Genomic DNA, 12,670 nt, shown 5'->3' on the forward strand with positions numbered 1-12,670 from the left:
TTTAGTCACGCAGCACTCTTTTCGGTGTTGGGCCTTTATCAGCAGTAATGGGGTATATAAAGACATCCGTGGCTTAACCGTGTTCCACTGTAACATTATTAGCACATACAGACCCAACTGACAATGTGCAACAGGAACATTGAAGCCAACTCCTAGTTGCACTATGATTTGATTTCACATCCATATTGAGATCTCAGCTCCAGGTCAGCTCCAGGTGGTGTTTTGTGGTTCATGCAAAGTGACCAGGCGGTGTAACCAGAGCATAGTATTTATCATCCTCTACCGTGGAGCGTGAAAGTGGGATTTGACTCGAGCTGCTCTGCTATGCCCTCACTGCTCGGCAGCTGGTGTCTCCACAACCAGTACAGCCCAACTGAAACATTGGACGATGTGCTAACCTCAGTAGGCTTCCCTGGAAACCTTGTTCAGGGTTGGCAACCATTAATCAAAGTTATTGTTTCAATTTGACGGATTTGGAGATTTATATTTTGGTCAGGCAATAAAGAGGGGATTGGCTTGAACCCGGTTTGAGTGTGCAATAGAATGCTGTGGTGTTGGGTGTCGTTTAACCCGGTCCTTGCATGCGTTTCATCCTCGCCCATGATGACCGTATTGCTCTATGTTTCTGTGAAGGGTTGCTCTGTTCAGCTTTTAAGATGGTGGAAGAGCAAATGAGCGTTCTGACATGACCCGCCTTTCAGGGTCAAACATTTTAAGGGGATTCTCCAGGGCAGCATTTCTCCTGGGGACGAGTGCTGATTACTGAGTAACAAAAGGGAAATGGGTGATGTGCCAAAGTAAAACATTTAGACTGGAAGTGCTGGCCTTAATGGTGAGTAGAATTGCCTCAAAATCTTGCTAATGTGTCCTGATAATGGTGTTCATGCTAACTTTATACTCTTACAATAGTTAATGAATTGTTTTACGATCAGTAAATTTCATTTTCCTCCATAAATGCAGCCTTTTTGTTTCAGTTTAATTGTCGGCTAGGAGTATGCTTTTGCCATTCTCAGTTTTTATTGTGGCTGCTGGATGGTACGCGGGGCAGACTTGCCATCATTTCATTTACTGCTACAGAGGAGAGGGACATTGTGAATGCAATTTCCTTAGACTATTACTGCAGAATGTAGGCTTCAGAAAGCTATCACTTGAAATGGTATGGGAATTCATTTTAAGGCTATAAGGAACAGCTCAGATAATCCCCTCATTTGCAATTTTGTGCCTCCTTTTGCAGACCCAGTCTCTGTTGCTTCCCATTCCACTGGATTTTAGCACTCAGGGTTTATGCCTTTGCCCGTCTTTCTTAACATTGTGGTGTGAAAATACAGAGAAAAAAAAACATATTTCGTACCGAATTCCAGCGCTGATGTTCTGCTCTAATGTCACTTGACAGCAGACTCTTCTAGCAAACTTAAAAGAAACACGTTTTATATGTTTGTCAGAGAGCCTATGGAATCCTTACAATTCCTTTTGTCTCATATTAGTTTACAGTGTTAAGCCAAAGGGCAATAGGACACACACAGTCGCATGCACACGCATACTGGGGCCCTCTCACAAGCTTAAAAAAAACTAGTGTAAACCAAATGTAAACACATTGTTGCCTCTCTACTCCCACCCCCAACTTGGCTGGATGGGTTTGATTCCATTCATGGAACTGGGAGTCGGCTTGAAGAGGGACGAAGGTCTGTGTAATTGAATTTGTAGCTACCCCCCCCTCCCCTTCTCTGGGAGGGCAGGACTAATCATTGGGAATCTCTGCCCTCCCAAGAGAGGGTCGAATAGTTGCCTTGTATAGAAGAGAGACCAGAGGGGCTCCGTCGTGTGTGTGTGTGTGTGTGTGTGTGTGTGTGTGTGTGTGTGTGTGTGTGTGTGTGTGTGTGTGTGTGTGTGTGTGTGTGTGTGTGTGTGTGTGTGTGTGTGTGTGTGTGTGTGTGTGTGTGTAAATGTGGCTGCGGGGTGATTGATTTCCATAGATTGTCTATACCTAGACCAGATTAAATGGTGCGTCTGGACACAGGGCTCCTGACCCCTTAACCTCTACTGGGGAGGCTATGCAACAGCTGTGTGTGTGGACGCTTGTGTCAATGTGTGTCTGCTTGCATGTGATGCAAAGCAACAGCTGTTCTCCAGATGTCCTCAACTCCCCCCCTCGGGGAATATTTACTGTAGTTATTCACGTATTTGTAGATCATGTTAGGTCTTCATTCATAGCGGACCCATGCACTGTTACGTGTAGGCTTACAGGTACATTATTATTGTGAGTGCAGAGTGCAGATTATTCGGTAATGAAAATTAGGGCTGCATGAATTCCTTTTTTTTTCTTTTAAAGTTGCCTCATCCACATTTTTCACCCTTTATTTAATGTCACTGTGGCAATAGTTGTCTTGAACTTTTCCATCAGCAGATGTTTTCCTGCAAATCTATCTTTTCATTTTTTTTTTGTCACAATTTTTCGGATCACTTTGTTCAGCAGCTACTGCTCTCATTCATAACATCACTGTCTGCGCGATTGCGTCTTGGAAAACCTCTTGGGGACAAACAATTACACACAATTAACTGGATTGCGGCCATTTAGTAACCACAGACGGTTACATACAGTTTACGTAAAAATAGTTCAAATCAAAGGTGTTGGTGGTGATGTTGGTGGTGTTGGAGACCAGATCTGTGGATAAACCAGAGAGTCCAGGATATTGCTTCTGGAAAGACAAGTTGCTTTTAAGCCTTGCACATCTTTGTTTCAGCAGCTGCATGGGTAGATGCCTTTTTCCACAGCAGCCATTAGGTATTGATCAAATGACACATTTTCTTTTGTAACAGGAAAACGTATATATTCCCTTTTTTAAAGGTCAGTGAAAGATTTCCTTTTGGGTAGAAAGCCCTCGTTCTGGATGATGGTAGGATTGTATCATTGCAGGACTCCCCACTGTCTGCATTGCTGTTGAAAGTACATTGCTTATTCGTATGCACACAAACACAGCAAGAGCAGATGGTTTGTGTTTATAAAGATGGAGTTTATAAAGCTTGTTATTGGGAGCGGAGCACTGCTGGATTCTGCTGAAAACTGGTGTCATTAACTCTCTCTCTCTCTGTGACTTTAGTGCAATTGTAGCTGATATTTGCACTGAATGGTTATCTGCTACACACAGGTGGTAGACAATAGGAATGGTTGCTCACTTATAATAGAAGTATTTTTAATTAGCATTTTACCTGGGTGTTTTGCACATTAATTAGTAGTGTTGCATGGGTGGCTTTTCCATCTCTACTTTTCTGTAAGTCAAATTTTTCTAGAGGCTAATAAGCTCAATATGAAAAGTGCAATTCTAGACAGGTGACTCCCAGTGAGAGGGCGGTGGGTAATGAGTCCCCTACCACACAAGGAAGTAACCCCCCCACCCTGTATTTATTAAACCCAGATCCCATGGATCCATTTAGCTAATTGCATATCTGGGTCTGCTTCTTATCCAAGAGATTGTCGGAAGACGGCAGACATTTAGTGTGTGGGCTTTGGTCAGCGATCTGTGATATCTGCCATGATTAAGGACTTTGAATCCCTTGTAAAAAAACTATTGGAAAGCAGCAGCTTCATCCTCACTGTGTTTTCCTCTTTTGTTATTGCTCCTCAAATATCACCCCGCATCTCTGTAAAAGCTGAATTGTTCAGTCCCTCTTGTGGTTTAGATGAGTTGTTTACGGCACAGAAAGGGTCACTCTGTCTTTGCATTTTAGGGTTTTTTAGGCTTCATCGTTGGGTTTCATTGATGCAGTGTAGTGAAGGGGATGGAGGTAAGATGTGTAGATGATTGTAATGTCCTTGATGCTAATGTTTATGATTATTAGCTGCCATGTACTTGAAAACAGAATGTTATTTCAAGGTATTTAGCCAAGGTACATGAGCGGGTCGTACTTTCATCACAAGGTTGGCGGTTCCATCCTCCGCTCCTGTTGTCTGCATGTCGAAGTGTCCTCGAGCAAAGCAGGCCAGCGCCTTGCAAGGCCGCTCTGCCCCCCCCCCCCCCCCCCCCCTGGTGTATGGATGTGTATAGAATGGGTGAATAGGAGAAAGTTGTAAAGCTCTTTTTCCGGTAAGATAGAGATAAATGCTGTCTGTTTACCATGACATACCGGACTGCCTCTCATTAGTGCATCAGTTTGAATTTTATGCTTGTTGTCATAATAAACAAGGTGGTCCTGGAGAGACTTACTGTAGCGGGAACTACCACAGAAGCGGTTTTGAGGACTTTGCAAGGTGTTTTTGCAAGATTTTGTCACTGTGATGGCGTCACAACCGTGCAAGATGCAGTCACGAAACATTGCAGGTGTGTAGTTGAGATCAAGATGAAGGCAGAGTTCGAAAATGGGCGTGGTCCCAGCAAGGGCGCCGGAAGTAGGGGAGTAGGAAGTGGGGAAGGGCCGATTTTGACGCTGCGATCGGTGGGATCCCATCGCAAGATTAAAAGAAAATCTATTAAATTATGATGGAGCTTTTTGGCTATGCTTTGTTTTATTCTCCTGCACACACTCACTTCCTCACACACACACACACACACACACACCTTTGCTCAATAACACAAGCTGCCGCTTTGACCTGTGTGAAATCCAGCTGTGTTGATGGTGCGAGATGTTGAGAAGTCGTAGTGGGCAGCTTTATTAAAGCCTCATTTTTGGGGCTGGAGCGAGGTGTTTCTCAGGCAGGCACCATATTGTCTGACCTGTCCCCACCCTGTCCTCCTCTGCAGTGTGTGATTAATGAAACTGCAGGAGGGACAGAACAATGAAGTCTCCGCTGGCATATTGTGCTTCTTAAGACTGCCAGTGGCGATGTGCTCCTGTGCCCCATCTCTGGAAACCCCAGGGGACCAGAGTTCTACCTCTCATTCAACTTTTCACCAGGCTTACTTCCTGCCATTTTTGTATGGTGTTGACAGATTTGACAAGAGTTGAATAACAAGATGTACTGAAAGTTTTTTGAAGCCCTAAGTAACTACTGGTATCTGAGATGTCTCACACCCATAGTTGGTGTTTCTTAAATGTTGAATTTTCCTCAAAGCAATCTCCCTCAGGCCCAGAGAAGACAATTAGGAATGCAAATTTCTTATAAGTTGTGTGAGATAAGGTTTCTTTCTCCTCAAGCGTGTTTTGTTTAATTTGGGTGCTCACATTTATTTTCTTTGAGGCAAAAGGCTTTGCATATCTCCTTTGTCACACTATTTTTAGCGCCATGCAGCAGAGATTCCTTTCCTATTCGTTGTTTGATCTGTGAGAAAGTTTTTATTTGTTTTAGAATATGAGAGCCTGTTACTTGGCACCTTTTTAAAAAAACACTTATTATGGAGTATAAACATTGTAGAGTTTAAGTAACATTTGACATTCAAAAGTAACACTTGATCACAGATCCTGTTACGTTGCCAGTTTGAGCAAACGGATTACTTGAAATCGCAGTTCTGCCTTAAGTGATGTCACTCGAGGCAACATTGGTTGGATCTGAAGACTACAAGTCTGAAAAATGTCTCGAGTCCGACAATGCTTTCAGCCACATTGCTCTTGGATGGATTCATTGATGAGTTAAGATGTGGCTGCTCTGCTTTCCTATGAAAAATGCTTAATAGTAAACAAATGTGACGCTGTACCTGTGTCTCGGTTTGCATGGCTGACACGTCAGCATCAGGTTGAGTGTGTTTGTGTGACTGCATTGCGTGCATAACATCCCGAGGCAGAGAGGACCCGCACGACAGCGAGAGCCTGCAGTGTGCTGCTTTACCCTCCAATGATCCACCTTCAGAGTGTCTCACATCAGTCTCCAGTCAGTGGAGCGGCTGCAACCACGGCATTATACTGTCCAGCCTGGACCGGTGTAGTGATAACCCACACTACATACTGTGAAATATTCTAGTCGTCCTGCTATGGATTATTCTAGTCCAGAACATTTACAAACAGCAGCAAAATAGCACATATAGGGAACTGACTGCATTGAATGTGGCATTGTCACTGTTGTGTTACAGACTTGTTGTTGTGGACTTTCTTCTTACTAGCATGTAGAAGTAGACGATGGTGAGCTAGATTTATAGAGGACTAAATGATTTAAAACAAAATCACAATTTGAAAGATTGCAAGTGCCATGCTTTTAAATAGCTATAACACGCATTAAGAATGTACACAACAAATAACATGTGACAGGATTATTTGGTGACCATTTTGTCGACTTTAGGTCCTTTTCATGGCACCCATTTTGGCTTGTTAAATTAGGAGAAGCGCAGGTGGAATTAATAACGTTAGTGATGGCTACATTCCATTAATGCGTCGAAATGTCTGCCATGAAAATAATTCATAATGACAATGCTATCTCCTGCAGTCAAAGGTGGTTTTGTAAAGGAAGAATGTGCCACTCTGTTATTTTCATGTTTTAAAGAGAAGAGAGTGGACTGCATCTTTACCACAGAGTGGCGGGTCTCTCTCTAAACAAGTCAGCTGATAACAGACGTGTAGCTTGCAGCTCGTTAGTATAACGAGCCACAGCTGTCAGTTAATGGGCAGGAGTCAAAATCCCAAAGCTAAAAGTTCGAAGCGCTTCGTGTCACTGTTAAAATTGTTAAATGCTTTCAGAAGTTTAAATAATTAGTGTACGTTTTTAAAAGGTTTAAACTATTTAACTATTGTCCATAATGATGACTAATCGTCATCGTTACTGCAACGTATAGTTATTCTTGATATTGACAGTTTCCAAAACATTACTTGAGTTATTTACTGCTTCCAATTTGTCCAATTTGTCTGATAACATGAAGCAACCAGCAGCAGCCCTTTCAATGTGAGATGCAAAGGGACCAATCTTGGCCCTCGTATCGCTCCCTGATGAATGCCGTCGTTTGGAAAACATTTAATCAAATTGCTGACAGCTGTTTATTTGTTCATGCTGCTCTGTAGTTGTTACACCAGTGTGTGTGTGTGTGGCCTGGGCAGGTTGAGGTCTTTTCGAGCACAGTGGGGTCTTTTTGAAAGCTGCCTCACCTGGAGTGCAAGAGACCCTGTTTTTCATCATAGGAACAGCACGGTGTGTATTTGAGTGAGCTGAATGAAGTCAATACGATCGACTAAAAATGCCCCGAGCGGCCTTGATAACAATGCTGTACAAATCTCTTTATAGAAAATCTCTGATTTAAATATTTGCCTTGACCTCCACCAAGTAGGACATCTGATTCAGGTTCACCAATAACAAGTCAGAAATGTTCAATGTAGACTATGTGGAATTATTTATCTAACGACGCAATCATGTGACATTTTACCATTTTAATCATTTGTATTCCTACTAAACTGTATGTTACAGAAGCTGTGGCTAATTTGATTTATTCATTTATGTGACAATAAAGATATCGTGTAAGATTTTCAGTTTATTTGAAAAGCAACTGAACTGTGATAATATCCTTTTAATGTTTTTTTTTTAAATTTGCACAGTACAGTAACCTGCTGTAATAGTCTCCTTATTCTTGGCAGCTAGATTCTAATTAATGTACACATCTTCATTTTGTTTTGCCCAAAGTTATCCTCATGTGCTGCCGCATACGGCACAGCCTATTACAAATATCTACACATAAAGGGCTGAGCATTTTGTGCTATTAGAGATCTCTGTGTGGCACGAACACTTCTATGTGGGATCCATGGCTGACATTTGTATTTACAGGAAGGATTGTAATTCTCTTTATATATATATATATATATATATATATATATATATATATATATATATAAATAAATAAACCTATACATGTATATTCTGTACCTTTTGTCTCACACAACTCCACCGTTTTGTCTTTTCAGCTGTGAAGATCAGCAGACATCCAAGGCTGCATTTTCCTCAGCAATAAGGTAAGAAGCTGATAAAAGAGGATGCTACGACATTGTGTGTGTGTGTGTGTGTGTGTTTTCTCAGCACTACAGATGGTGTGCAGCACCACTTACTACGCATGAAAGGAAGTAGCTCAAAATATGAAATTTGGCAATTCACGGAATTGAATTAAACCGTGAAAGCACACATTTGATTCATTGTAATAGAAACATTGCACTTTGAATGTTATGATGTGTTGACCGAGACTTGGAGCCAATTAAATCTTCCCATCTGCCAGCACCTGTTCTTGTAGTGATGCTATGTTACTGTGGCCCACCTCATAGAGATTCTAATACACACATCTTAGTAGTTGGGTTACATTAAGTACGGCCTGTAACAGATACTGCGATACAGGAGATGTTTATCAATGTCAGTGTTGGTGTACAGTTCCACGTGACTGCTCTGTCCCTCTGTTTGTCATGGCAAGACTTCAGGATCAGGATCAGGAGTGTCCAGCTGATACTGTTAAAGAGAAAAAGCTGCAATCTTTCTTCATGTTTTGTTGCCCTGCAGGCTCTTTGCTGCTGCAGTTAAGAGCAGCAGAGAAATCAGCTACAGTTTCTCTGTATTTTCTCGCACTTATAGTTTGATATTTTGTCCGTTTGTTTCCCCTTTTTCTTGTCTTTCTGATTTGCTCTTTTTGCTTACACAATCGCACAAAGGCAGTGAAAGCAGGGTGTTGCATTATGCTGTATGTACTTACACCACAGTTAAAACTATAAACCATCTACTTCTTCTCCTTTTGTGTTTACCCAGCAATGCTGTGATACGTTTCGGTGGCCCAGACAGACTGGGTTATAGGGCAGGGCAATATATCAATATGATAGCGTTATCGTAATATTAGACTAGATATCGACTTCGATTTTGGACTTCGTAATATGGCATAAGCGTTGTCTTTTCCTGGTTTTAAAGGCTCCATTCCAGCAAAGTCGTGTCATTTTCTGGACTTACCGATTGTTCTAAAGCAGCTTGCCAGGTGCACTGGATTGATTAACATGTGATCTCTTCATGTGGACACAAAAGCACTTGCTAATTACTTTGACTGCAATTAATTATCTAAAAGGAATGTTGCAAAATGCCATGACGGTATACTATAATGTACATTTTCAAGCTGACTCAATGAGCTGCTTCCAGAGGGCAATTAGAGTACCTGGCAGCATCTGGTGGCCAGCCTCTCTCTGTGACCATGCTCCGCTCCCCAAATGAGCTTTACGGTTTCTCTGCATTTTACTTTTCCAAAGATTAATGAGCTGAAATGTTGATTTGTCTCTTGCCATGCCTCAATAAACAGCCAGATCTCGACTTAATCAAATGTGTGTTGAGTCCAAAGCTGAAATACAATACAGACTACAGGTTAGATATTGTTCTTTGGAGGTAGTAGAATTGCGATCCTCTGGTTAATCCTTCGATGTGTGAGAAGAGCTCCTTTAACTGTGACAGCGTTTAGCATTGCTGCAGGGGTTCTGGAAGGCACAGGGCAGAAAACACATCTGTGTCCTGCAGCGTGTTTGAAACCGAGCACTCTGTGTTTTTATATCATTTTACCATTCTTGGTTTTAAAAGCATACTTCAGCAAAAATGTTTGGTTCAAATACACGTTTTCCTGTTCTCTACGTGTTTTCCATATTTCATACGCATCTTTCCTGGATTACTTTTAAATGCACACAAGACATCTGCCACCTTTCCGTTTGCTTTTCTTCATCAATGAATAATCCACAGTGTGCTTTGGGAGCATAGTGGACTGTCTGCTTTACTTTGTAGTTAAGATTTTTGCATCATTAGATCTGACCTGGCAGTAAACCAGCTTTCTATAATTTACCCATTTTGGAAGGATTAGATTACAGTCACACATGCTGTAGCGCCTCATTTTATTTTTTGACATTTATAAATGACTCAGAGCTCTGCTATTGATTGGGCAGCTGCAGACCTAATTGTGTAACTAATACACTAATGTATGTCTTTTTTGTAATTGTTGCAGGCGTAATTATTGGTTTATTTCCTTAGCCAAGTAGAATAAAACGTTTAATTGGAACTGGCACATGTTTGTTTCTCTAGTTATGGCAAGTATAATTACTATGCAAGTAGGTTTATTACATTTTAAACAACCCAACTTTTCCACATGGTACTGTTGTAATTGGATGTTTTGCTCTGGGCGGTAATGTACTGTCAGCGGCTCTCTTGCCGACTCGATCACTTAATTGTACAGACCTTTTTAAGTGCAACTAAACTGCTAGGCCATGTTCTCTATAACGAGAGAAATGTCATTGCTGAAGATGGCTAAAGAGGTCCGTTCCCAGCCTGACCGATCTCATGTTTAGACGTTCCTCACAGAGCGTGTTCCTCTGGACCCCGGGCCAGCGGGCCCCAGCCAGGATCCTCTCTGCAGCACTTCTCTGCAGACTGGAACTGCACCCAGATTCAAACTCCGAGGAGGCTGCTAGAGGATAACGATCAGTGTAACGGATCATTGCACATTTTAATCATGCATATTTTGTACTGTGTGTAGTCTTAACTGGTGTCACAGGCAACATTTAAAACTGTATATAAAACCAGATCCGTAACTATGCTTAGCGGCAGGGTGCTGAACTGTGACTTCACCCTCTCTACTCCTAAGGAATCATCTGTGTTTGATAGTTTACACCGACTTTAGTCACTATGGTGGCTGTAAAGGCCGCGGTTACATCTTACTATGACCACATGTTGTGGAGGTACTGAGTCAACACAGCAGCGTCATTTGTCAGCACTTTTACCTGCAGTCAATAAAGGTCCATTTATCAGAACCGCTCTCCGTGCTGACTGTTTATGGTCTTCGAGGATGTTGTTGGTCTGTCAAGTGTTCCCTAAAGAAGCTCTTTTTTTGCATGAGAAGTGAGCCTCAGTGCTGCGATGTGACTAATCATTCAGCCTACTTGCCGTTAGTTCATTTCATGAGAACTGGTCTCGGTGGCTCTTACCAGGCCTGGAACATGACGAGCTCTTGACCACATCTTATACTCTGAATCTTCCATCACTGCATTCCTTCCACTGACAGACATTTTACTGGTAATCATGCCTCCTGGTCGGGGTGACCGAGGCCATCGCCACAGCAGCTGGCTGGCACCGTCGCAGCGAATCACGTTTTTTTTTTTTTTTTCAGGCAGGGTGGCCGTCCCATTGAGAGGGTTGTGTAATCCCAGTTGCATCGCTGCCAAATAGATCAGGCCTTTAATGTCCAGGAACCCGTTGGCCTCCCTGGTATTCAAATTTAGACGGCCACCATTTTATTTTTATTTTATTTATTTAGTTTTTCAGGGACAATGCACACTAATCAACAGTTGCACTGTAAGTGAGCCAGAGTTAGCCAGAGAGGCTAATTTCCATCTGCTGTCCCCGGCCAGATGTTTCAAGGCAGCCTAAAATAACAAAATCTCAAATTGAAACGGAATTAAAATTCATAGAGAAACAGACAGCAACGTATAGACAAAACCAATACACAGCAAAAGAAAAGTGTACAACATTAAAGCAGAGCAGACATAACAGGTTTCAGCATGCGTCACGCAGAACAGACCCACCTACAGGACAAGCACATATATAACACTGAAGCACATAACATACACATCAAAAAATGGAAAATAGCAACACTGAACAAGACAAATGCACATATAGGCGAAACAAGCAGGCAGGACAGACGGCACATCAATGCTTGCACACCTGATTGGCAACAAGCCATTTCTTGAAGTTATGTTTGAATGTTTTGTACGTGTTTTGTGTGCGTATGTGTGGTGGCAGAGCATTCCACGAGTGAGCTGCCTTCACAGAGAATGTAGATTTACTAAACGAGCTTGACCTATGTGGAATGACACAATCACCTCTTGAAGCAGATCTAGTGAGTCTGCTGCTTTGAGTGCTTTGTTTAATAAAATCACTAAGTGGAGGCGGGGCCATACCATGTACAATTTAAAAAAACCATGGGGCTCCCCTTGAGATTTCTTCTCCCTTAGAATGAGTTTGAGTGCTTATGTGTGATTGAAACAGTCTGGCCTGAATGTTTATTGCAATGAGGCCTCTAAAATTCTGTTCAATAAATGTGACCAGGCGTATTAGTCGCTACCACTGCGGTTAAAGAGTGGAGCATTGATTCAGTCACTATTTCAGGCGCTACAAAATCCAAACAAAAGAAAGTCATTAATCTATGATTTCATGGAGCTCATAATGCACCATTATGGTCCGACTACAACCTCCACTTCTTTTTTTACCCTACAAGAACAAACTTCACAGGCAAACACTGAATAATTTGATCTTTTTTAATCTTTGCCACAAAAATAGACAATTTTTAAAGATGCTGAATACATAAGCATAACATATCAGCCAGCAAGAGCTTTAATCCTCACATATATCTAGAAACAAATGTCAGTTACACTCTTATCATTTCTATGCCTTACAACAGATCAGATATTAGTCCGGCCACAACCAGCCTCTGTATCCATGGCAACCAGTTTTTGAACACATCCTCAAGTGGCGAGAGAGTAGTCGGAGCGATGCTAAAGGCCGGATCTATACTCTAAGTGGAAAACAATACTGAAATGTAGGAGTGAGTTGTAACGCAAGATTAACTCTTGAATGGTGGCTCATACATGCGTCCTCTCGTACAGCCCCCTCCCCCCCTTGTTTAATAGTCAAAGTTGATATTTGGTATGTGCCGAAAGATGGGGGGGCGGAGATATCTGTGGTATGGCTTCAGATTTCAAATTGATTCCTTGAAGAGGCTGAATTGATCTTTTCCACCTTTTTTTTATGGCCTCATAAAAACAACAG

The 12,670-nt window shown here is 42.0% G+C and overlaps 1 protein-coding gene across 1 annotated transcript in view; it reads left to right on the forward strand.

Annotated features, from left to right (window-relative positions):
• The first annotated feature begins 7,811 nt into the window (after positions 1-7,811).
• LOC142970058 (talin-2) overlaps positions 7,812-12,670 on the forward strand; it is a 59,663-nt gene continuing 54,804 nt past the window's right edge. Inside the window, exon 1 of the mRNA XM_076110208.1 lies at positions 7,812-7,857. The gene's annotated coding sequence lies outside the window, so the exon portion shown is untranslated. The remainder of the gene's footprint in view (positions 7,858-12,670) is intronic.

The sequence above is a fragment of the Anarhichas minor genome, unplaced genomic scaffold (genome assembly GCF_050575085.1).
Source record: "Anarhichas minor isolate MPS153535 unplaced genomic scaffold, ASM5057508v1 ptg000042l, whole genome shotgun sequence".
Classification (NCBI taxonomy): Eukaryota; Metazoa; Chordata; class Actinopteri; order Perciformes; family Anarhichadidae; genus Anarhichas; species Anarhichas minor.